Source organism: Carcharhinus amblyrhynchos, chromosome 1, assembly GCF_965287045.1.
Source record: "Carcharhinus amblyrhynchos chromosome 1, sCarAmb.v2.hapA, whole genome shotgun sequence".
Taxonomy (NCBI): domain Eukaryota; kingdom Metazoa; phylum Chordata; class Chondrichthyes; order Carcharhiniformes; family Carcharhinidae; genus Carcharhinus; species Carcharhinus amblyrhynchos.
Window position 1 is genome coordinate 150,741,072 of NC_137324.1, and position 26,708 is coordinate 150,767,779.

Genomic DNA, 26,708 nt, shown 5'->3' on the forward strand with positions numbered 1-26,708 from the left:
TGTAGCCACTGCATGTGGCTGCTGTCTCTTTGGGTCTTGGGATAATAAAGAATTTCACTATCAGAAGGCAGTTTTGGTCACAAAGTCAATGGTCATTGTCCACCCAGAATGAAATAAAGGCCATTGGTGCACAATAGAAAATAATAAATGGTAGCCTTTCACGCTCAACTTGTGGATAATTGGTCTTATCAAATTTCCTCTGTCAAATTATAAATCTGGAGACATGGGCCTGAATTATCATCCTCAGCGGGAACTGGTTGGGCTTATCCACCTTGGGAGGAAAGTGCCCGCATTGTTGGGATTTCTACTGTTGGGAGTTGGGTGGGGGATATGTGGGCTGCAGTTAGCCAGCCAATCCAGGAAAAAGTTTGAAGGTAGCCACAAGGGCTGCCAGGTCTTGAGGTCGGTGGGTTAAAGGATCTGCTTCAGTGCCATGAGATTTTGTCCCAGTTGAAATAAAAACAAAAGGCCCTCACCCTCTACATATTCTCTTTGCTGTATCCATGCCAGCTTATGCCCCCCAAAAATCCCTTGGGCCCTTCCTGCCCTCCACACCAAGTTATAGGACTTCCATGCCCATTCACTCACTGTACACTGCATTGAAATAGTGAACCTGATAATGACAGGAGTATGTGTAAAAAATGCTTTAATAATTAATAAGAAATTAAGAACTAGGTGCAGCAAGAACTTGAGCCTCTCGAGCCTGTTCTACTATTCAGTGAGATCATGGCTGATCTTTTCATGAACTCAGTTCCGCTCACCATAACCTTTAATTCATTTACTGTTCAAAAATCTATCTTTGCCTCAAAAACATTCAGTGAGGTAGCCTCAACTGCTTCATTGGGCAGGGAATTCCACAGATTCTTCATTCTTGGGTGAAGAAGTTCCTCCTCAACTGTGTCTTAAATTTGCTCCTCCTTATTTTGAGGCTAAGCCTCCTAGTTCTAGTTTCACACGCCAGTGGAAACAAACTCCTTGCTTCTATCTTATCTATTCCCTTCATAATTTTATATGTTTCTATAAATCCGCCCCCCCCCCCATTCTTCTAAATTTCAATTTACTCCAGCCTAATAAAAGTGTCAGTCATCCAGACCCTTTAAATTTTCAACAAGAGAAATTGCAAATATTTGAAATCTCTTGTGTGAATAAACATTATGTAATTGACAGCAGAATTTAGACAGCCAGAGCAATCAGACAAGCAGGACAGGATTTTCCGACCATGCTCACCCCAAAATCGGAAAAGCCCACCCAAGGTCTATGGACCTTTACATGATCCACCTCTGCACCTCCACCACCCCCCCCTCCTCCCCAGGATTGCCTTGGCAGATGCAAAGGGAACATTTCAGTTGGCGTGTTTTCCTTCAGGCTCTGGTGTTTTAGTACAATAATAGATGCCTGAGCTGTCAACCAAGAATACACAATGACACTTGGCTAAGAGTCCAGGCATCCTTAGCCATACTTTGGCATAGGGACATGAAGAGAATCTTTTAAACTTAACATTTAAAGGGCAAGCTAGCAGGGAGCCTTCCCCCAACCAGGGTGATGCAATTAGAAGATTCCAGAAGGCAGAGATACTCTATTGAATAAGCAGAAGTCTCCTAACCTCCTGGCAGCCATCTTAGCATTTCATCTCCACACCTCCTCACTCTCCAAAGCCTGTAGGCTCAAGTCAAGGGTCAGACTCTCCACTTGCCTGGATGAGAGCACTCCAACAATACCTCAACACCAACCAGGATATAGCAGCCTGCTTGATTGGCACCCTCATCCACAAAGCAGCCTCTGCTTTTACACTTGGTGTTGGTGCTGGTCATATTGACCCTCATTTGAGATCCAATCTCAGGCAGCTAAGGTGCCACGTATTCTGGTGCAAGTGAGAAAATCTCCAAATAAACTCCCTGCAATATTATTGTCAACAAATCCTTTCCCCGCAGCAGGTAAGGTAGCAGTTTTGAGCACTGAATGTGTATTCAGTAATTCTATGAGGTTGATTCAGCCCCCTCAAATATCACTATACTCTTGTTTTACTTTCAGTGGCAAGTTTGAGAAACTACTTGATGCACCATGATATTTAAATGTCAGTTGAAATATTGCTCCAATTCAGTTACTCGGATAAACTAATACAGCCCCATCTAACTTGGGGTAAATTGTGTACAAGCAGTCTAACTTGCTCCAATTAAACGTGGAAGTTGGAAGTTTGGAACTGACTTTCCCACACACTGATATTTTTGTTAAATTGATATACCACCACCCCCCAGGTTAAAATGACCCTCATTTTTTCTAAAGGTTTTGACTGTGTTGCTTTAAATCCATGCTCCCCCACTTTCAGAGAAATGAAACCCTTTTACAGAATCAGTTAAAATTTCTGTTCATCATGTAATACCGGGGAACGTTCTTTTTGTGAGATCTCTGCTCTTTATGACTCATTTGAAAATTGTATTACCTCCTCAGTCTTTTTTGATTTATCTTGGGCCTCTGACACAATCCTTCATGGCACTTTATTAATCAAATTTGAAAATGCAACCATCCCTCAACTTCTTTTAAACACTTTTAAAGTGACTTCCCTCGTATCTGAACTCATGTGAGTGGTTCAGCACCTGTGCACCTGTTAGCGTTGCTGTTTTCTTTGCTGAAGGTTCTGAATTAAGCTTATCTTCCTCTTGGTTAAAAATTATTTGTACTAATATTGTTGTGAGATATTATTTAAATATACTACCCATGTCCATCTGTCCAAGTTTTTGTGCTCTCCTGTGCACTGCTCATCCTTTCATCTCATTTGTTTTCCACCTTCTGCTGTATACATCTCCAATCAATTCACCAGTTTGTCTACAGGTCATCTTTCAAAACTGGCCCAGAAACTTACATGTGAATTTTTTTTAGCTCATGCCCTTTTCTCAATTCTAACGTAAGAAGGCATCTTGTCTCTGACGTGCAAGATGATCTGTGGCTCATGTTCAGCTCCTAAAGCTCCTTCAGTAGTGGAGTGTGACGTTGAACAAGGGTGCTGGGAATTTGGTGAGTGAGGGTATTTAAAGGTCTTCCTGAAAATCAAATCTTTAGAACATGTGAATTAGGAGAGGAGTAGGCCATCTGGGCCTTTGAAGTGTGCTCATCTATTCAATAAGATCTGATCTGATTTTAATCTCAATTTCATATTCCTGCCTATCCCAAAAACCTTTCACCCCCTTTCTTATCAAGAATCTAAATACTTCTACTATGAAGATATTCAAAAATGTTGTTTCCACTGCCTTTTGAGGAAGAGAGCGCCAAAGACTGACAACCCTTTAAGTGAAAGTGTTTTTCCTCATCTTTGTATTAAATGGGCAATTTTTTTATTTTTACAGCCTCCAGTTCTAGATTCTCCCACAAGAGGAAATGTCCTTTCCACAGTTACCCTTTCAAGACCCCTCAGGATCTTACACACTTCAATCAAGTTGCTTCTTTACTAAACTCCAACAGGCATATGCCTACACTGTCTAGTCTTTCCTCAGAAGACAATCTGCCCATACCAGGTATTAGTTGAGTAAACCCTCTCTGAACTGCTTCAAATGTATTTATATTTTTCTTGAAATAAGGAGGCCAATGCTGTACACAGTACTCCAGATATGATCTCACCAATGCCCTGTGTAACTGAAGCAAAAACTCCCTATTTTCATTTCCTCTCACGTTCTATTAACTTTCCTAGTTACTTGCTGTACCTGCATACTAACTTTTCATAATGTATATGCTACAACACCCAGACCCCTCTGCATTGCTGTGTTCTGCAATCTCTCACCATTCAGATCTTGGGCCGAATTTTATGGCAGTTCATGCCGGTGGCATTTTGTGGTCCCACTACAGTGAACGGAGATTTGGCTGAACATTAAATTCTCCATCCTCGCTTGTAGTGGTGATGGGGCATGAATGCTGGAAAATTCCAGCCAATATGTCTTTTTATTCTTCCTGCCAAAATGGACAATTCACATTTCCCCACATTACACACTATTTGTTCACCCACCTAACCCACCTATATCTCTTTGCAGCCGCCTTATGTCCTCTTCACAATTTACGTGCCTACCTATCATTGTGTCATCAGCAAATCTAGCAGCCATATCTTTTAGCAACCATATCCAAGTCTTTTATATAAATTGTAAAATGTTGATACCTAGTTCTGATCCCTTTGGCACACCTTTCATGACATTTTGAAAACCGGAAAACGTCCCATTTATGCCTCTTCTATTTTTCTTGTTAGCTAGCTAATCTTCTATCCATGCCAATATGTTACTCCCACAACATGAGATATTATTTTCCATATTAACCTTTGATGTGGTACCTTCTCAAATGCCCAGTCCAGTACATCCAGTCATTCCCCTTTACCCACAGTACACATTACTTCTTCAAATAACTCTAGTAAATTGATAAAACATGATTGCCCTTACGCAAAACCATTTTGGTTCTGCCCAATTACCTAGATTTTTTTCTAAGTGCCCTGCTGAATTGTCTTTAATAATAGCTTCTAACATTTTCCCTATGGCAGATATTAAAACCGACAGGCCTGTGATTTTTTGCTTTTTCTGCCCCTCCATTGTTGAATAAAGGAGTGGCATTTACTATTTTCCAATTTAATGAAACCTTCCCCAAATCTAGTGATTTTGGACGGTTAAAACCAGTATCTCACCAACCACTTCTTTTAAGACTGTAGGATGAAGTCCATCAAGATCCTGAGACATCACAACAATTTACTCTGGACCACTTCCATAATGATAGTAATTTGCTTGAGTTCCTTCCTCCCTTCAATTCCCTGATTTACATCTATTCCTGGAATGTTACTATTATCCTCTATAGCGAAGACTTATGGAAAACACCCTTTTAATTGAACTTCCATCTCCTTATTTTCCATAATTAATTCCATGGTGTCATGACCAAGATGTCAATGCCAGGGTGCTATGGGGCAGTGCAAGATTGATATTGCCAATGGGCAGGGCCTGAGCAGAGCAAGGTATCAATATCTTGTGTCAATATCATACCAGAGTGTCAATTTTGGGTGGGGGTGGGGGGTGTTTGAGGCCTCTGGCTGGGAGGGGGAACGAATATTCACTTTGATAACTCATCTCTTTTTAAAATATCTGCAGAAACTCCTACTACCTGTTCTTTTATTCCTAGCCAGCTTTTTCTCGTAGTTTAATTTTTCCTTTCTTATCAACCTTTTGGTCTTTCTTTCCTGATTTTTATATCCTATCCAAAGTTCTGACCTGCCACAATTGTTACATAATTATATGCTTTTTTTGTAAGTTTGATACTAGCTGCAATTCTCCCTAAAAAAAAGTTTCTTGCTGGCATTAGCAGTGTCTGCCAGATGGGATTTATCCACCTTTAGTATTTTAAAATATGCAGAGTGCAAACACGCCAGCCAGTCCAGCTTTACAGAGTTGGGGCATAATTTTTAAAGGGTCCCCCAATCTCAGGGTTGAGAGACAGGCCCCTCTTCCACTCCACCATGGACATGGTGACCTTTCTCCCCCACTGACCAGGGGAGCATCCCCAAACCCCACAGCACAGAGGGGCAACCTCTTCCCCCACTAAAAGGATGGTCACCCCTGCCCCCCCAACACACAATGCAAGCATGAGGATGACCTATGCTCACCCTCCATCCCCAGCAAGAGGCCGTAACCCCCTTTGCCCCAAAAGTGACTCTCCGATTTGAGTGTCCTATGGTGCTCCCCCGCTCTGACCCCCTCAGGTCCTGCCTATTGACAGTGCCAACCTTGCACTGTCCCCGCACCCTGGCATTGACAGCCTGGCCATGACAATTTGACCTAGCACTGGGACTCCAAGATGGGGACAAGAAAGTAAGTAATGCGCCCATATACCACTCTGCCACTGTCAGACTGCTGAGGGAGAGTCCCAAAAGGGACTGGGGATTGAGTGCTTTGGCTGGGTGGAGCAGCTTCACCTTGGGACTGTCCCCTGGGATGGGGGGGGGGGTGTCTTGTGGCTGGACTGCCCCTTCTAGCCCTGGGAGAAGTGGAAATCACTCTTAGTGTGGTGATTACAGGTACCTTGCTGGTTACTATCTTTATTCCTGTCTGTGTACTGTGAAACCTTTGAAGAATAAAGAACAGTCACAGGAACAGGCTCTTCAGCCCACCAAGCCTACATTGATCATGTTGTCCTATCTAGACCAATCTCTGTATCCCTCTATACCCCACCTATTCATATATCTATTCAGATAAGTCTTAAATGTTGCTAACATATCTGCCTCAACCAATGTTGTTCGTCCATCATCATCGCTGAGGATCTTGACACCATTAGACATTTTGAGGCTGGTTGCGGTGTGTCCGAAGATGACTGATCAGGCCAATTCGGGCACGGAATGTCCTGGCACATATTGGACAGACTTGTGTAGACACTGTAGTTGTTGCACTAGTGGCTCTGGACTTGTGCAGCTCACGCTTAAGTTGTGGTTCAGCAATACACCTTACTTCATGAGCTTGACAGTCTTTGTGGATGAGGAAGCGCCAGGTAGGGCTGTTTTGTGCCAATGTTTCCCCCAGGTGGTCGTGTCAATGTCAAGTGACTTCAGAGAGGCCTTGTGTGTGTCTTTGAAATGTTTCTTCTGCCCTCCATGCAAGCGTCTTCCAGCAGAGAGTTCCACAAAAAGAAGCTGCTTGGGTATACGCTCATCTGACATACGGATGATATGACCTGTCCATCGGGTCTGCGCTCTTGTCAGCGGTGTGTGGACTGATGGTAGACTTGCTCTAGAGAGAACTTCAGTGTCTGGTACTTTGTCTTGCCATCGGATGCGAAATATTCTGCAAAGACAAGTCATGTGGAAATGATTGAGCTGTCTTGCATGCCTTCGATACACAGTCCACGTTTCACAGGCATACAGAGAGTAGTGAGTACCGCGGTGCTGTAGACCTTTAGTTTTGTTGCTGGGCTGATCCCTCGATGTTCCCATACAGTGGAGCACAGTCTTTACCACTTTTTCCACCTGTTAAGGAACTGTGGACCTGTACTCCCAGATCTCTCTGTGTCTATGCTGGCCTGATCACATGAATATCCATGTCTCCTGAACACCTGGAAGCCTTAAAAATAACAGTAGGACTTATTTCCACAGAAGGGATTCCCGTTGCTCTTTCGCAAAAACCACAGGTGTGAGCAGACCCCTTTGAAGTCCTCAGACTGACAGGAAATGTCATTTCCACTGGGAATTCCACTTTGATGTAGCTTCACTAGGGGAATTCCTTAGTTTCCATAGTCAGTTAGGAGCATCCCTACTGCCCCTGATCAACCAGAAAACTCTTTTTCAACATACTTTATTGGTTCGCTTCAGTCTCTAAATTCACTTCCTGATAGCTTTGCCCTAATGAAAAAGCCATCATTGATTCTCTCACTCAAAGTTGAGCTTGTTATTGCAGTCAAACCTGATGACATACAAAACCCTTAAAGATTGATCCCATCCACTTATGGCAGATGTCCTTTCTAACCCAATTTAATGCTGTAGGTGGCAAGATCGGAGCAGGAAGCCAGTGGTTAGGCATCTGGTTTCCTCTGGACAGTTGGGTGTGGAGGGCTGGTGTTTAAATTCCCTTCCACACAGGTGACACTGTGAAGTGTGTATTATGAAAACAAATATACTCAGAATTAAGTTAAAATAGAAAAACAGTACTTAACTGTTTCTGAAACCTAAATAACAAGGTATTTTGAAATTCTTGCAGTCCCTTACTCAGAATTCTTTTATCTGAATGTTTTGATGAGCATTTTATATGTGTGCATGTCATGGCAATCACAATGTCCTGCCTTATTGCAGTGACCTGGAAATATAGTTGTTCCTTGTGAACCAAAAGTAAGCAATCATCTCAAGATCTTTCAAAAAGCCTTTCATGTCACAGGTGCTGATTTTGTACTAACAATTGCCTCCCCAGCAAAATATTTCTCCCAGAGCAGCCATTACGGATCTCTCGCAGATGCAAGTTGCTAAATCTCTGTTTGTGCAAATAGGATTCTACTTGCAATGAATTAAGTAAAATCGAGGTGGTCAGTACTTTGCAGCTAGCATTAATATTCCAGACATAGGTTTTGTATTTGCCTCCACCATTCACACTAAAAGACAACAGGGAGAATTTTGAGCCTGGGCCATCAGTGAAAACAGCAACGCAGGTGGAAAATTTGGCAAGATTTAGTAAAGTGATTCTCTCTGGCAAGATTGTGATTTAAAATTTGCATCATTGCATTCAAATCCTAGCCCACCCCAATCTCTATAACATTCTCCACCTCCCCTCCTCCTCCATAAGCCTTTGAGATTTTTGTACTTTCCAATTTTGCACATCTCCAATTTTAACTTCTCCATCATTGACGGTCATGTTTTCAACTATCTAGTCTCCAAATTCTGGAATTCCCTCCCTAAACCTCTTCACCTATAACCTCTCCACATCCTTCTTAAAGCTTTTTTTAAAGCCTACCTGTTTGATCAAGATTCTGTTCACCTAATATTTGGTGGTTTGGTGTCAAGCTTTTAGACAATACTCCTGTGAAGCACCTTGGGACATTTTACTATGTTAATGTTGCTGTGTAAGTGCAAGCTGTTATAGTTGTTTACTTCTACATCAGCTTGAACTTTGCTTGGTTAGTAACTGGACAAAATTTAACACTCCCAAGTCTTGCTTTTCAATTCAGCTGCTAGCTCTTGATCGTCTTTAGCAGGATTCCCTACCTCTTCCTTCTTATGCTATTTGTTATGATGTGGACTGTAATAACTATTTCATACCCCTCCTTTCCCATGTTACTTAGCTAATCTAATAGAAAAAATGCACACCTGATTATTACTAACTACATTCTCCTCTTTTTATAACTATTTGTCTTGCTATGGAAGTCTCTCCTTTAATCCTCTGACAATTTCCCAAGTTGATAGTCTAATGATCTGCTCCCAGCCTTTGCCAATGTCACTCTTAAACTATCCCCAGTGGCCACACAAGAGCCATGAAGGCTTTCAATTTGGTTTTCTTTTTCTTCCTTGGGTGAACACATTCCCAAATGATCTGGGACTCACCATGTGAGATAATGGAGTATTGTGAAATGGATTCTGCCTTTAAGTGTGTTGAAAAAGTGTGCAAGGCTGTGGTCATAGAAGATTGATATATTTTTTAAGCTGTTTGCTGAATGCTTATCAACAGCCATATATATCATAAGTTAGATCCGAACTGACAACACAGCTCAAAAAACGTTATTTTTGTTCAGTGCTTTTTAACATGACCACCACCTTTTGGGGCTTTGTAGCCACCCGGGATAAAGGATCAAAGTCTAGTTGTGGAGCAAAGCTGTATGGGGGCACAAACAAAGACACCTGGAATAGTTCATACTCATATAAGCATGATGTGTGGGATAAGGGTACAAAAGCTGAGGCAGCTGCATTAAGTACGGAAACAATAATGCACAATGACTGGCAGGAATGCATCTTCTTAAATAGGAATGGGAATATGTGCTGAAAACGTAGTGTTAAATACAAGCTAGTTCACGGTCACGATGATTGGTAGTCTCTTCTGTATAGTTCAAAGATGTGGAAATTTTCACAGAAAGATTGGAGGAATGTGAGCCCACAGGAATATCTAAAGAATCCGTGATTGAATGAAGCGAAGCAACAGTTGGACAGAGACTAAGCCAGTTTCCTAGTAGTGATAGGAACCATTCCATCCAATTATCTATTGTTGTCTGGTTATCCAGAACTGAAACATAACTTCTAAATATTCAGAAAACAACTAGAAGCCCTAGGACTCAAATCGTCTGCCATAAACTCCAGCTGAGACAAACAAATCCCAAATCAAATAACAAGCACATTAAAAAAGTTATAATGGTTAGGAAGACTATAGAATAGAGAAATGATGATGAAGGAACTTTTAAAAAATAGTGGCACGGATTAACAGGAAACAAAAAGCCCTGAGAAGGTAGTGAACATGACAGTGTATTTTGCATATTTAAGGGTTTTTTGTTACTACACTTTTCAGTTTTCAGCCCTTTTGTCCTGAAGAAACTGGGGATATTTTTTGCCACTTGGTGATCATCTGCCCTCTTCCTCCAGAGAACCCACCCAATCAGACAGACTGCATTAAAGGTAAATTCTATAAAGGAAAATTTCCATAGAGGGTGCATTCCACAGGGTCCTGTTATGGATAGGTTTGAAAGAAAATGGGTTTTATGAATCACTGAAAGAATAGGTGCTTTGTTCCTTAATAGATTTTTTTTTAGCTGTGTTTTTTAGAGGGCGGTTTCTATCGAGAGAAGGTTCTTTGACAGGTGATTTCTAGAATAGATGAGTCTATGGCACCTTACTGGATGAGTTTTGTCATGGATGGGTTCTATATTAAATAGATTCTAAGGTGGGATCTATGAAAGGCAGGTTATGTAAAGGGTAAGTTATATAATATGTGAGGGTGATTTCCGTAAAGATCCACTCCATCTGGTTACTGTCCAGGCAATGGTGATAAGAAGCTTGTTGAACCTTGCTGGTTTCTAGTTCTACAAGCAATTTATGCCTTCCAGTGGCACCCATTATTGGAGATCCTTTCTGCAGAAGCACTAATACTGAGTTTCACTATTCTATCATTGTGTAAGGACTATTTGTACTTAACTAATGTCCATACATATATTTTCACCAGGGTTATATTGTTATTTATTATGAATGAGAACCCTGGTTGCCTTAGCCCAGGATAGCATTCCCACATCTCATATAACTGAGATTGGTGAACAGCACAGACTAAAAATCAAACATGGAACTTTATGGTCTGTGTGTTTGTATGTAGAAACATGTGTTTTGTATATATATTGGGTTGGAAAAACAAAAGTGCTTCAGAAAAAAGAGAATGAAGATGCACAAAATTATATATAACATTATTTACATTTTAAATATTGTTCCAGTTTCACAAAAGAATGATTAAGTTGTTCAGTTTTCTCTGGTATGCACACAAGTGTATAGAAAGTGTCAACAATTAAAAAAGATTTCACTTTAAGTTTGTTAGTTATCTTAAGGGACCAAAGCCCACCTTTGCTTTTGGAATTCATATTCAAGCTTAACTTAATTATAATCATAGGGAATGAATTTGTGGGAGTATTCCTGATTGTCTGCCATAACTTCAGCAGAAGAGTTACAAAAGCCCCGGGAAAATAATTCTCTTTTTAAACTATTTATATTAAATTATTTATTTATAAATCATTCCTTGAGCTGAACATTATTATTTCTATTATCCAAGAAGTTGGGTGGTGGGTGGTAATGGGCGGTATTTTACCATTTTTGTCTAAGTGTTGGGAGGACTTGAAACTGGGAGAGTTTCAGATCTGTCTTTTGGGCGTGTTGCTCGCTGCAGAAGCCTGTGGGCAGGGCTTAATGCACCCGAAGACTTGCAGAGGCTTCTGATGCTGCACTTGCGCGTTAGCAGTAGCAGGGATCTGACAGATAAAGAGAGAGCTGTCAGGCCCTTGCTACTGCAGCAGCCTGAAGAAACTCCCCCCTCTGCAATCGTGGGGTACCACGGCTGTGGATGCAGTCCCCACCAACCCTTCCACAGCCAAGACCGATCACAACCCTGCTGTCCTCCCCACTGATCGCTACAGTGGCAAGCAGGCGCCCTCTTCCTTGTTCCCCCCACCAGTCGCTGCAGAGTGGCAGCTGGCCCTTTCTTCCGCCCTTCCATCACTAATCACTGCAGAGGGGTAGCAGGCCCTCCCTCCATCCTTGCCCCCACTGATTGCTGCAGAGTGGCAGTGGGCCTCCTCTCCCTCCCTCCCCCCCTTGATCACTGCAGAGTGGCAGCGGGCCCCCTCTCCCTCCCTCCCTCCCTCCACCGATTGCTGCAGAGTGGCAGTGGGCCCCCTTTTCCCACTAGCCCCGTTCCCACTGGCCCCGTCCCCACTGCCCCCCGACCATGCCCCCATTAGCCCCACCCCTGGCACTACCCAATGGGCATTGCCCAAGGGACACCCCCCTTGCCCTTGGATTCCCCGGGGGTCCTCAATGGCCTCCGGTTCCCCTGATGAAGCCAAGTCGACAGACCCCCATTCATGGGGGGCATGTTTATTCCTTGCCAGTGAAAACCTTTCTGGGTGTTTGAGTGCCGGTCTCACTAATGACATGTAAATGCTTCTTAAATTAAATTTCAATAATTAACCTGCCTCTCGCCCATTCCCAGCAAGAGGCTGACCGTGCCTGAAATCCGACGCTCGTAAAATGGCACCCGTCGCAAAAACTGACACCATTCGCACTAATCGGTTTATACACCACTTTACAGCTGCATCGTGCTGGAAAGCAGGCACAACGCAATTGTAAAATCCCGGCCAATGCTTCAGCTACTGGAGATAAATATGCTGGAGACAAGATCCTGGGCTGGATGAACATGTAAATTGGTAATTGTTCCTTTGCAGAGCCAGCAATGTCGAGAGGCCAACGTGCTTTGAGATCTTGCTCTAGGCACACCCCAACATAAGTTCTAATGAGTTCCAGGTCACGCTAAAGAAATGCCTGTTGCCCCCGGACGCAGCCGAATGCATGAAGGATGTGGGATGACGCTGCCAATACTAAAGACTTTGCAAATGCATTGACACCTGTGAATTGACAGATGAGAGTCAACCTCCTTGAGAACACCATCATTGGGATTTTTGCCAAGCAAGGGCAACTTGGAAGACTTTTAAAAGTCTTCTACTTCCAGCGGATCCAATTTTTGCTGGCAGGGTTACAGGGCAGGGCATGTATCAGACAGGTGAAAATCCAAATTCAGCAGGACCATTTGATTTGACTGCTGAGAACAAAACAGTCAATTTCTGTTGTGCCAATGGCCTTAATCAGCTGTGTGGGAATCACAATTTCATGGAGGAGGCATAAAGGCTTGTTAAGGGCAGATTTAAGATCTGTAGTTACAGCTAGCAGTTCAAGAATGTTGCCCACCACCACCTTCTGTAGGGCAAGTAGAGAGGGATAATAAATGCTTAAGTTACTGTGATGACTTCAGCCAGGCTAATGAGGTTGGCTTGCTGTTTTCAGTTTCCTTTGGACTTTGGTTTCTGTTTGGGCCGTCCCTCCTTCCTTTTTGGGGGTGCTGCCCCTTTTAATTTGTCCCTAAATTAATTTGAGTTTGTTTACTTGTTAGGTATGCAAAAGAGGTACCTGATGAGTCCTAGTTGATGGTGAAATCACGGAGCCTCATGCTCCCTATTAAAAACAGGTAATGTCAGACTCCCAGCCTGCATTCAGCAGGGAGCAACTGGAGAGCTGGCTGTATGCAGATGTATGTGTAAACAAAATAATTTGATGATGGGACTTTCGCCTCTGGAGTTATTACAGTCACTAACTCTTAAAACCTTTTTAACTCTTTCGTCAACTTAACTCCTGCTCACCACTTCCTGTCTCCAGCTCACTGCACCACTCAATTTGCCACTTCCCTCCACAGTACAGAAAACGTGGAAACCCATGACCAAAGGATGCCTGATTCAATACAGCATGTTCACAAATACACTTTGGCCTTGCTGGGATAAACTAAGCATTCCCGGGGAGTCATTTTTAAAGGCAGGCAAGTCACCATACCAAAATCTTTATAATCTGATATTCTTCAACAGCTTCATCACTCACACATGGGCATAGATTGGATGTGAAGACTCACAAAAGAGACAGTCTATTGGCCAGGTATGACCAAAGACGTTGAAGTTATCGTCATGAAGTGAGAAGCATGGCAAGAGCATGTGCCAAGTCAGCACAAAGAACTACTGATTCCAAATGAAGTTCCTATCCATCCTAGGTCCAAAATCCAATCCAACCTCTTTCATGTCATAGAACAGAATCATCCTACAATCCCTACAGTACAGAGGGAGACCATTCAGCCCATTGTGTCTGCACCAACCATAATCCCACCCAGGCCCTATTCCCGTAACCCTACATATTTACCATGAATCCCCGACACTAGAGTCAATTTAGCATGGCGAATCCACCACAATGCACATCTTTGGAGTGTGGGAGGAAACCCACACAGACGTAAGGAGAATGTGCAAACTCCATATAGACTGTGAGCTGAGGCTGGAATTGAGCTCAGATCCCTGGCGCTGTGAGCCAGCAGTGTTAACTACTGTGCCACTTTGTTACCCATGTCTTGGCATTGACTTCATTGTCATCATTGACTAGTTTTCCAAATGCCTCATCGTTCGGCAAATGCACACTGCATCAAGCACAGCTGTTGCCCACACTCTAAGTGCTATTTTCAGTTTATTTGACGTACCTACAGAGATTTCATTAGAATTAGCTGTTCACAATTTATTGGCGATCCATTTCAGGAAATATGTAAAAAGTGGAGTATAGTCACATGACTTATTTTCCTCATTACCCCAGATCGAATGGCCTTGCTGAATGAATGATTCACACAACAAAATCCCTAATTCTCAAATGTAGATAGACCAAGCAATGTTGCATGTGAGAGTGATATTTTAAAGTACAACTATTTAATTGCTGGCAGAGCTCATGTCTGGCAGACCAGTATGTACCAATTTATCTACTCTTACCTTCTGCCCTCTCAGAAATTAAAGAACAACTTGTAAATTGAAGACAGGATGAGGGGACAGAATTGCCAAGTCCACAACTGGGACCACATGTTTGCATCCAAGATCCCACAGAAGGTACGTGATAACCAGTTGAGATGACAAGCATTTGTTCAGAACCAAGTCAACCAACTTATGAAGTCATAAGCATAAAGATGCAAGGGTGAAATGTAACCAAGGATAAATCAAATTTATTTCAGTTCCTAAACCTCTGTGCAGTTCTATTGCATTAAAGACAAAATCCCAAATGCAACCTGAAACAATATCCATGAATGACAATCCCACAGATCACGGAGAATAATTAAAGAAATCTCCAGACAGTGCTACCATTACAAGATCTGGGCATTGTAGCAGATTACCTCTTAGAGACTCATAGGTTCACTAGCCCGATACACTTACGTTGTGATAACTAAATGTTAACATGTATCATATATAGTTAAACATAGAACATAGAAACATAGGAAATAGAAGTAGGAGTAGGCCATTCAGCCCATCAAGCCTGCTCTGCCATTCATGTTGATCATCAAAATCAATATCCTGATCCCACCTTCCCCCCTTCTTTGGAAGGGAGGAAAGTATCCTTAAAAAGAAAAAGATGTTCTGAAATATCTTTAAGGGATATCAGCATGAAATTAATAGAAGGGAGGTATATCATGTGATCCAGATCACAATCTATGAGTGATCAGTACTTATGTTATTGATATAACATACCATAAGTGCAAGTTATTGTTATTATTATTTTGACTGATGGACAATGGACTCTATTGCTATCCAGCCGTCTATTGAATTATTTGGGAGAAGCCACCCAGAACCTCCATTTGTGTGCCTGTTGCTAACATCCTTGTCTTCCTGGTAAGATCGCCGAGATTATCATCTGTGCTCTCTTATTTCCCACTGTTCAGTTACATCAGCCTTCAATTTCACATCTATTTTTCCTGGCTTTCTTGTTCTCTGAGCCTCACCTTAAACCAATTCCTCATGGAGAAAAAGAGAATCCATTTGTTTTTTTACTGCTGTTTGCAAGGGCGAGGATGAATAATGAAGAAGGTGTATGAATTGAGGGAGGTGTATGACAACGAATTAAGAATCAAAAGCAAATGTTGGCCATGCCAGCAATGGAAAATTCCATGAATGAATAAATAAACAATCAATTCTGCCACAGTGAGCAGAGATTTGGCACTTCCTCATTATTGGGAAAATAGAAGGCCACACAACTGGTGACCAGGCATATTGCAACATAAACAGAAATCATCCAGGATTCTCTTGCTTTCCTGACTTTTGGCTCAGTATGCTAGTGTTTGAGGCTAGAGAGAAGGAGGATAAAAATACTGTAGCAGAGAGGACAGTCTAATGGTGTGGTGCATATGAGTACTAACATATGTGCTGCAACACTAGTCTTTTATCCTGCATGTTGCTAAGTTTCATTATGTGTTGTGCTGCTTTTGTGAATCATTATGTTGAAGCCAGGGACCTTCGCTCTGGTGGATAGGTCTTTCCAGTGGGAACCATCCTGGGAAGCTGTTGTCAACCTCCCACTGGCAGTCTTGAAGGAACATTGGTAGTGGCTTGGGGCAGGGCATTGCCCTTCCACTGAATGGCAGAAATGAAGGGGATGAGGGGAAGCATGGCAAGCTGCTACCCTCACAAGAAAATTAAATAGAGAAAACCCTTTTGAGTAAATTCCTAGACATCCTGGATAAATATCACTTCTCCCATCCATTTCTGATAATCTTATCAAAACAAAATAAGTTAAAAATATCCATTTCTGTATTATTTGAGCTTGTTTCTGACATTGGTAGTCAAAGTTTACCTGAAAGATCTCATTTACTTTGTAACAAAATGTATGATCAATCTCTATTAATCATTGACTGTCACAGAAAATCACTTTTATCTAAAACATTTTGCAGTATTATAAAATACATTTTCCAGCTATCATTGTAGTAAAATATTTGTATGGTTCCTTTTTAAGCTAGTGGTTAAATTTTTGGAATACGGTGCCACTATCAAGAAAGGCTGACACCAAACAGCAAATAACAATTTCATTGACATTATTGTTACTAGAGAGGCGGTGCTCGACAAGCTGGAGGGACTAATTGTGGACAAGTCCCCAGGACCGGATGGAATGCATCCAAGGGTTCTGAAAGAAATGGCAGAGGTGATAATGGATGCCTTGGTGGTTATTTTCCAAACGTCGCTGGATTCCGGGGAAGTGCCGGAAGATTGGAAAACGGCTAATGTTACGCCGTTGTTTAAGAAGGGTGGCAGGCAAAAGGCGGGGAATTATAGGCCGGTTAGTTTAACGTCTGTTGTAGGTAAAATGTTAGAATCCGTCATCAAGGAGGAAATAGCGAGGCATCTTGCGGGGAATTGCTTGATAGAGCAGACACAGCACGGTTTCGTTAAGGGGAAGTCGTGTCTGACAAATTTATTGGAGTTCTATGAGGATGTGTCTAGGGCGGTGGATAGAGGAGAGCCGGAGGATGTGGTCTTTCTTGATTTTCAGAAGGCGTTTGACACGGTACCTCACAAGAGGTTATTGCAGAAGGTAAGGGGGCATGGAGTTGGGGGTAGGGTGTTAGCGTGGATAGAGGATTGGTTGTCAAATAGGAGGCAGAGAGTGGGGTTAATGGGTGCTATTCGGATTGGCGGTTGGTGACTAGTGGAGTGCCCCAGGGGTCGGTGCTGGGGCCTCAGCTATTTACCATTTATATAGATGATCTGGAGGAGGGAACCGAGTGTATGGTGTCGAAATTTGCTGATGACACCAAGATTGGTGGAACAGCAAATTGCGCGGAGGGTGTGGAGAGTCTGCAGAAGGATCTAGATAGGCTGGGCGAATGGGCCAGGAACTGGCAAATGGAATTTAATGTTGGCAAGTGCGAGGTGGTCCACTTTGGTAGGAATAATGGTAGGAAGGACTATTACTTACGTGGTGAAAAACTGCAGCAGGCGACGGTGCAGAGGGACCTCGGGGTCCTTGTGCATGAGTCGCAAAAACCCAGCCTGCAGGTGCAGCAAATGGTCAGGAAGGCTAATGGGATGCTGGCCTTCATAGCAAGGGGGATTGAATATAAAAGTAGGGAGGTCTTGCTGCGGCTATATAGGGCATTGGTGAGGCCGCAGCTGGAGTACTGTGTGCAGTTTTGGTCGCCATACTTACGCAAGGATATTTTGGCCTTGGAGGGAGTGCAGAGGAGGTTTACTAGGCTGATACCGGAGTTGAGGGGGTTGAGCTATGAGGAGAGGCTGAATAAACTAGGCTTGTACTCGTTAGAGTTTAGAAGAATGAGGGGAGATCTCATTGAGACGTATAAGATGATGAATGGGATGGATAGGATAGAGGTGGAGAGACTCTTCCCGCTCAGAAAGGACAGTAGGACTAGAGGGCACAGCCTCAGGATAAAGGGGGGGCGGTTTAGAACGGAGTTGAGGAGGAACTTCTTCACTCAAAGGGTGGTGAATCTCTGGAATTCTCTGCCCGTTGAAGTGGTGGAGGCTGCCTCGCTAAATATTTTTAAGACGTGGGTTGATGGGTTTTTGATAAGAGAGGGGATTAAGGGTTATGGGGAGAGGGCGGGAATGTGGAACTGAGCCACGACAGATCAGCCATGATCTTATTGAGCGGCGGGGCAGGCTCGAAGGGCTAGATGGCCTACTCCTGCTCCTATTTCTTATGTTCTTATGTTCTTATTGAGGAGGACTGCTGCTATTTATAAGCACTGAACATCTGATTCAAATGTTTAACATTAAATTGGGATAAAAGAACAATGTATTTTTCTCTCACTGACTGTGGTTAGGAAGATATCAAAATTGTCCTGATTAAAAACTAATAAAGGTGTTTTGAATGATAATTGCTGCATTGGGAATAGGGCCTTATACAAGTTTGCTTCAATTGCCTCTGTGCTCACTAATGCTGTTATCTGAAATTCAGCCATATAGAAATGAATACAAGAAAGGAATAAATTAATCCTTTGATACCAGTGGGAGCTAATGCCCAAGGGCTGGGGAACAGAGGGGGAAGGGTTGGCAAGCTGCAAGAGGACTCAAAGAATCAGTCGCAGCAAAAAATCTGTTATAAGAATTACAAGATGGTGAGTAACTTTGTTTCTCTCATGTTCATGAAAGAAAGGGAAGTGATTAATGCCATGCTAGTTAGGAACTGAATGTTTTCTATATTGATAATATGGGCCATATGTAATGAACTGTGCCTGAGGGTGAAATACAATAATATCTGTGAAGTATACAAAACATTTTGGTGGTAAATGTGCGCTAAATTCAGTTTATGGTTTTGCTCAGTTTAATGTAGAAAAAATTCAATTCCTATGTATCTTTCTGCAGCAGCTCTATATTGTATCACCACTGTCCTTAAATACAAAAGATCAAAAAAGAACATTGACACCTTCTTCTTAAATGATAGATCGGAATTGAAAGGTGTCTCAGACATTGTCCCAAGAAGCCTCAGCCACTTTGCGTGGGGGTGGGGTGGGGAAGTGTCACATTCCAATTTTTCACACATTTGGGAGAGGGGAGATGAGCAAATTTTGAAAAAGATAAGGCCGGAATTTTTCAAAAAAATTCTAAGTGTAAAATGGGCAAGAAAACAGGAGTTTTTTTTGTCCGTTTTTTCAATGATTGGTAATTTACAGCACTGAGGCCGTAATGTGATTCTTGCCAGTTGACGGGGGGGGGCGGCGGGGGGGGGGTGGTGGAGTCTCAACTCAATGAAAAGCTTGCCGCTGAGCTCTAGGGGTGCCCCAATCTCCCATCTTGTGCTGTGCACAAGATTGTGGAAGATCTGTCACACCCCCACCCCCCATGAACAATGATCACTTCCCCCCCATGGATATAGCCCTCCTGATCACTATCTCAGTGATTGCACGACCCCCCAATCACCGCTCGAACATTGCTCCCACCAATGACCACCCCAGACCATCAAGGCCCTGAATATCGCTGCCCCCCTCCCCCCGATCATGTTCCCAGCTTATTGCAGCTCGCACCCCCCCCACCCCCCCCACAGTGATTGCTGCCCAGCTGGTAAACTGCCCCCCATTCCCACTCCCCCCATAGAGCTCACCCCTGTCTCCCACCATCATGGCCCTGCTCCCTTAGGCCCTTCGCCCATCAGGCCCCATCCCCCTCAGGCTCTACCCACTGCCTGGTTCCCGGTTAGGAGTGCGAGGCTGGCACTGTCAGAGAAGCACTGCCTCCATCCACCCAGGAGGCATGATTTTCCCACCCTGCTGTGCTACTCAACCCGTTGGGAAATTTGAATGGAAACCAAAAAATAAAATTCGCGCCCAGCATTTTGTGATCTTCCTGGGCCACTTTTTATGAGGTGATCAGCCTCACGAAGGGGAAGGGCATGAGGCTAACTTAAATATTCATTTGCTCATTTAATGTGTCTAGCAAGCTCTGGATGCTGTTGCCTGGGCTCATTTGGTTTTCCGACCTCGCTGTTGGAGTCCACACCAGAGGGGATCACATATGGTCCCCATCAATGGGGAGCAGACATGATGGCCATGCCAGTGGGATTGCAGGTCAGGGCCAGGGAGGCAGTGCCAGCTTGGTACTGCCAGCCTGGGATCCTGGCAGTGCCAACCTGGCACCTTGGCAGTGCCCACTGGGCACCTGGTACTGCCATCCTGACACACTGGCAGTGCTCACTGGGCACTGAACAGTGCCAAATGGGTCAGACTTCACAGGGGCCAGACTGGGTGGAGCCAGTCCATAGAGGGCCAAGGTAGATGGGAAGGGAAGAGTGGAACTCTGCATTGGGGAGTTGGCAGTGGTGAGGGCTAGTGGTACGACTGGCTGTTAGGGGCCAAGGTCAGTGATCAGGGAGCCTGTGATTTGTGGCTGGCAATTGGGAGGTGGGCAAGCGGTGGGAGGTGATCAGGAGGCCGGTGATGCCATGTGGCAGCCATTGCCCAGGGAGGGTGGGGGTAACGGAGACCATGTCCATGTCCATGTGTTGGGGGTGGAGGAATGTAAACAGATCTCCTAGTAAACACAGACACAAATACACACACTCAGCCTTCTGGCTCACACACACATCCCTCTCAAACACACATGTCCATTCAACCCTCTCTCGTGCGCACACATATACATACTCACCCCTCTCACACACAAACATTCACACTCACCCCATTCTCTCTCACACAAATGTTCACTCATCCTTCTCTTTGACTTTCACACACACACGCATACACACACACACACACACACACACACACACACACACACACACACACACACACACACACACACACACACACACACACACACACACACACACACACACGCTTCTTCCTCACTCTCACACACATTAACCCATCTCTCTCTCTTGCACACATACCTGCCTCTCTCTCACGCATACTCAACCGTCTCCCTTTTACATACACATTCACTTCCTATTCCTCCTCTCTCTCACAAACAGACTCCTCTTTCTCTCACACACATTCACTTACCCTCGCTTTCACATATATTCACTCACACACACTCACGCCTCTCTCAAATACAGACAGACACTCACCCCTTTCTCTCTCTCACTCATATACACATTTGACCCCTCTCTCACATGCACCACACACACACACACACATATACACACACACACATACACGCGTATACACACACACACACACACACACACACACGCAGTCACCCTTCTTTCTCACACATACATTCACCCCACTTCTCTGTGTCTCTCTCACACATACATTCTCACCTCTGAATCTATAATCTCGCCCACCCTTATTCTCATCCTCACCCTCATCCTACCTCTCTCCTACCCAGTCACCCACCTGCATGCACACTCACTCACCCATCCCCACACAGACTCATCCTCTCTCACTAAATTGGCTGGGGGAAGGGTGTACTGGGTGGAGGGGGTGTGGTTATGTGCGATGAGGGTGGAGGGGAGAGCTGTAATGAGGTCTGAGGCCTAGCGGTGGCCAAACATGAATACCACCAAGAGCAGTATCAAGAACTGGAGGGATGCAGTTTGAACTGGGGACTCAGCTGGAGCTGAGGGAAAGGGGCTGGAGTCAAGGACAAGCAGATGGAACTGTACCAGAGCACTAGAAGGTGTGGAAAAGCATCTGGAGTCATGAGTAAGTATGATGAGTAGAGATCTCATGCACTTGAGTATCTCTTTTGCTCCCTCTCTATCTATTTCACATACTGCAGCTCCTGGTGTTCTCTGCTCCTCCAGTAACAACCTGTTTCTTTTGAAGTTTATTTATTGGTGTCACAAGTAAGCTTGCATAAACACTGCAATGAAGTTACAGTGCAAATCCCCTAGTCATCATACTCCGGTGCCTGTTCGGGTATACCGACGGGAAATTTAACACGGCCAATGCGCCTAACTAGCATATCCTTTGGACTGTGAGAAGAAACCAGAGGACTGGAGGAAACCCATGCAGGCACGAGGAGAACATCAGTCACCCAAGGCTGGATTTCACCCTGGGTCCCTTGCGCTGTTTGGCAGTAGTGCTAACCACTGTCCCACTGTGCCACCCTATTTCTCTACTTGGAACAGAAACATGCTGTGAATGGAGGTGCAGTCCCCAGCAGAAACTTTCAAACTCACTGATCCGTCTTACCGATATTTTCAACAATCGCATGGGGCCCACTTTGCAGCCCACAGGCCGCAGAATGGACAAGCATGCATCTTAGCTTATAAAATTCATACTGTATTTATTTTTACTAAGAAATCAATAAGATGGGTTCATTTGGCTTTTAAAAGCTTTGTGGAAAAGAAATGGAAGTCTGAGGAAGATAAGGTGTGTGTGGGAAGGAATCAGACAGTAAGACACCGAGCAGTATATCTTGAACTGAGGCATTTAGATTATGGACACATGTTGTGCATGACCACGAGTGACTTCTCCAAGCTGGCTATCACTTTATGTTGAATTTAAAAATACAGACGTTACAACCAAAAAATGCAGGATAAACTTATTAGGTTTGGCAGCCACTGTGGAGAGAAACAGAGTTTCGGATCTAAATGATCCTTCTACAATGAAGTTGATATGAAACATTAATATTGCAGGTAATTGAGCCCAATTTACTGGGACTTCATCAGAGACTTCAGTGTTGGCTATCAGAAGACAATTTGTATTAGGAATGCACAACCTTGACTGAGTGCATTGAAATGTAAAAAGAATTTACTTGCCACTTTGAGAAGAAACTTTCACTCCAAGTAGTATGGCTTGGGTCAGGCCTCAAAGGTGAAGTGATAATGTTCCTTTTGAAAAACAAAGCGGTTAATAGGGTTAGAAATTGTAAACGATCTGTGAAATAGATAATTTAATTGCATTGATCATCTATTGTTAAGCTAATGTATCACATTATATTACACTGAGCTTTACAGACTGATGTGCTCACAGTTTTGATCCCTGTTAAGTTTTAAGTTTATTTACTAGTGATACAAATAGGCTTACATTAATACTGCAATGAAGTTTCTGTGAAAATCCCCCAATGACCACACTCCAGCACCTGTTCAGGTATGCTGAGAGAGAATTTAGAATAGCCTATGCACCTAACCAGCACATCTTTTGGACCATGAAGGAAACCCAAGCACCTGGAGGAAGTCCACACAGACATGGGGAGAATGTGTAGACTCCACACAGGCCCAAGCTGGGAATCGAACCCAGATTCCTGGTGCTGTGAGGCAACAGTGCACTGTGCCACCATGAGCGAAAACAACAAGTGTCCTACATTCTGAGAAGTATCCAGCAATCACTGCTGGAATTGTGTACTCGTAGATGTAATTTGGGGTCAGACTATTCACAGTTGTGACCCTAATGGTTATTATGAAGCAATCCATTTGAAATACAAACTTTAAATAAGGTATGCCAAGCTTGGTACACTTGAGATATTTTGCTCTTTTGTAACTCACCTTGAAGAGGGAAAAGGAAAGAAAATATTTGCTGTTCTTGATTTTGAATTTCACTTATATCACTGAACAAATAACCTCAGAAGAGACAAATGCTGCCTCATGCATCATCACGGAGGTCACTTAGGAGACTGTGTTCCCAATATTTCTTGTGTAAGACCTCTGAAAAAATATTCTTTCTAATCATAACATGCATGTTTTTAGACCACACACATCGTGCAAAAAAAGTTAAATTGGGTGGGACAGGAATATGATGAATGTTTCTGCAAGTGGTGGTGCCTGATAATTCCAGCAAGATGGTGTCTCTGGTGTGTTATCAGGCTAGCTTACTTAGGGAAACATGTATTATTGCCCACTGATCCTCATACGGTATCCTTTGTCTTTGCTACTCTTTTAGTCCTAAAATGAGGTAGCGCGACAATCATACTGACAGATAATCACACCCCTACTTGTGTACATGATCTGAGACAGACTAAACTTCTCCCCTTATTTAGCCTTTCAAACAATATGAGTCAGTTTGTCTCTGGCATGTTTGCTCTATCAATCTTCTCTCCGCTTGTGTCAGAATACACTTGCATGACTTGAAAACAATTTAGAGTGTAAAACAATTTAATTGAAGCTGTGTGTATACATATACATCAACAGAATTATACAATAAAATGCGCAGACAAATATGAATTACATAGAACATGCTAATTCTTAATTTTCTGTAGAAGTGAAAATTAGTCTTAGAAGCTTATAATTAGATCAAACAAAAGGAAGCCCTGCAGCGCATTATGTCTTTTAACAAGAACTATCCAAATTGTCCAACTCTCCTGCTTGTTCCCCATCATCTTGAATGTTCTTCATTTTCAGGTATGTATCTTGAAATTTTTGAAGGTAAATTTCTTTTGAAAATGTCAGCATGTAAATAAATAGGAAATTGTTGAGTATTTCATTTAAATCAAGTTATTAATGTGGGGAACGTTTGTTGCCATTTATTAATTTTTACTTTCTCTATTTTCAGTCTGCTTGCTTTGCAAGTATCTGTCTTTTCTGGACTTTGTTTTATCTTTCTTTTGCCTATCTGGGATTATTCGATCCTGTATGTGTGCGTTGAAACCAAATGGAAACTCTACTAATTATAGGTGCTTTCTTCCTCGAGCCAATTTTTAAAGAATCATGTCGCCTTTAATTCCTGATCTGGTGTTAATCACCATGTGCTTGTAAGTCATCTTTTTTCAACTGCTGCATGCCTCTGAGAGTCAAATCCTCTCTTTCAACAAAGGCTTTAGCCTCAAAGGTACAGATATTGATTTCCCAATAAAATGTAGCAAAAGCAACTATGAAATCTTATTTGTTTAAATGCTGGAAAGTTCCATTTAATCAGTTTCAGTCTCTGGATTAATTCCCAGGCAAGTCCCCAGTTTTGTTACGATCCCCAGGGGGATCCATAAATCAAAAGATCCTAATTGATCAAATGACCTTCAGTTGAAAAAATTATTGGACAAGCTTTCACTTTTCGTACCTGTTCTGTAGCCACAGTATTTATATGGACGACCCAGACCGGTTGTGGTTAATGGTAAACCCAAGGATGTTGATGGTGGGTGTTCAGCCATGGTAATGCTATTGAATATCAAGAAGGAGATGGTTGGATGGTTGGAGATGGTCATTGCCTGGTTCATCAAATACAGAGAGGCAATCCATGCCCATTGGAGAGAGCATTTCAAGAACCTCCTCAGCCAAGACACAGGGGGTGATTTTCCCACAACAAAACTAAGTGCCCAACAGGTGGGAAAATGGGAGATTTCCAGTCTGTTTTTGGGTGTAGTTAGTGGTATGAATTTCTGACACTCTGTCCTTTACAGAGTCCACCAGGCATTCACACCAGTAAGGCAGGGGGAGGGGCAGAGTGATAGAGGGTGAATCAAGGATGAGAATTGGTGATGGACAGATCAAGGTGATGGGGGCATGTCCAATGATCTAAGTGTGATGGATGGGGGGGTACTTGGCAGGAATTCCAGGGATACTGTAGTAGTAGGTAGAAAGCGGGTGGCAACATCTCCATTCCAAAAACCTTCTCTCACAAAGGCAGAAAGTTGCTGCTGGCTTAAAAGGAGATGATGCTTACCTATGTGCAATTTAAATATGGTGCCCTGACCTTTGACTCACAAGCTAATGATGGGTTTGGCAAGTTCACCGCACAATTGGCCAGGCTCCACAGATCTGCAGAATAGGCATGAGTCATGTGATGTTGCATCTTCAGCGTGTTTGCCATCCTCTGTGGATTTTTTCCATCTCTTTTGAAGGATTTGTTGAAGAAAAATGACGTAATTTTATTCTGACATTGAGAAAGAGTGTAAATTCAGCATAGTGCATATCATGACATTTCAGTTAACGGTGACATCAATTGAATATGAATGGCTGTTAACTGTTAAATGGCAGTGCATTATCCAGTGTTGTCACCTGGCCTATGGGCTGTAATGACCTGTCCATCACCAATACCTGGGGGGGAGCCATTTTCTGATCTTCAGTGCATCATCCTCCAATGAGGTCAGAGTGGCTGTGGCAGCAGGTCTATAGTTATCTGGGGGCAGGATGATGAGTTGGAGTCCCCTTCCACCATTAACACAGATCATCCTCCCTGACTTGGACCCTCTCCATCAGGATATCCAGTGCCACATCCAAGAACCTGTACATTCTCTCACTCTGTCCCTGAACCCTTCTGAAATGTGCTACCCTGTCAACACATTTTACACCTGCAGTGAAAATGGATGTATATGGATACATATCCTGTTGCGTGAACAATGGGCCATAAGTTCTGGGATTCTCAGTGCTGGATCTGGGGGGTATACCAAAGAGGTGCTGGCGAATCCCTCTCAGAACAGATAAGCATTTGCACAGAATTGTCCAGAAGTGCTAACTTTCCTGGGCAATTACACTATGCTATGAATCATCCAATAAAAGCAATTTAAATCACTTTTGAATCGTTCTGCCAATGTTACGCTAATAGTTACTCAAAAAACATTAGAAGAAAAAAAACTTCTAAATTCTGCATAGCTTCCCCCTACAACCCTGAGCTCCCAAGGTCTCCCAATCCCCTCACAGTATTTCACGCCCTCCACCAACCTAGCTTTACCCACCCCCCTCCCTCAACCACAGACCCGACTCTCATCGCTGATCTGATCCCCTGACCCGGCTGCATCCTTTCCCCAAACGGTGGGCCCAACTCTCATTCCTGATCTCACCTGGCGGACACCCCAATGAACTAACTCGAGCCAAC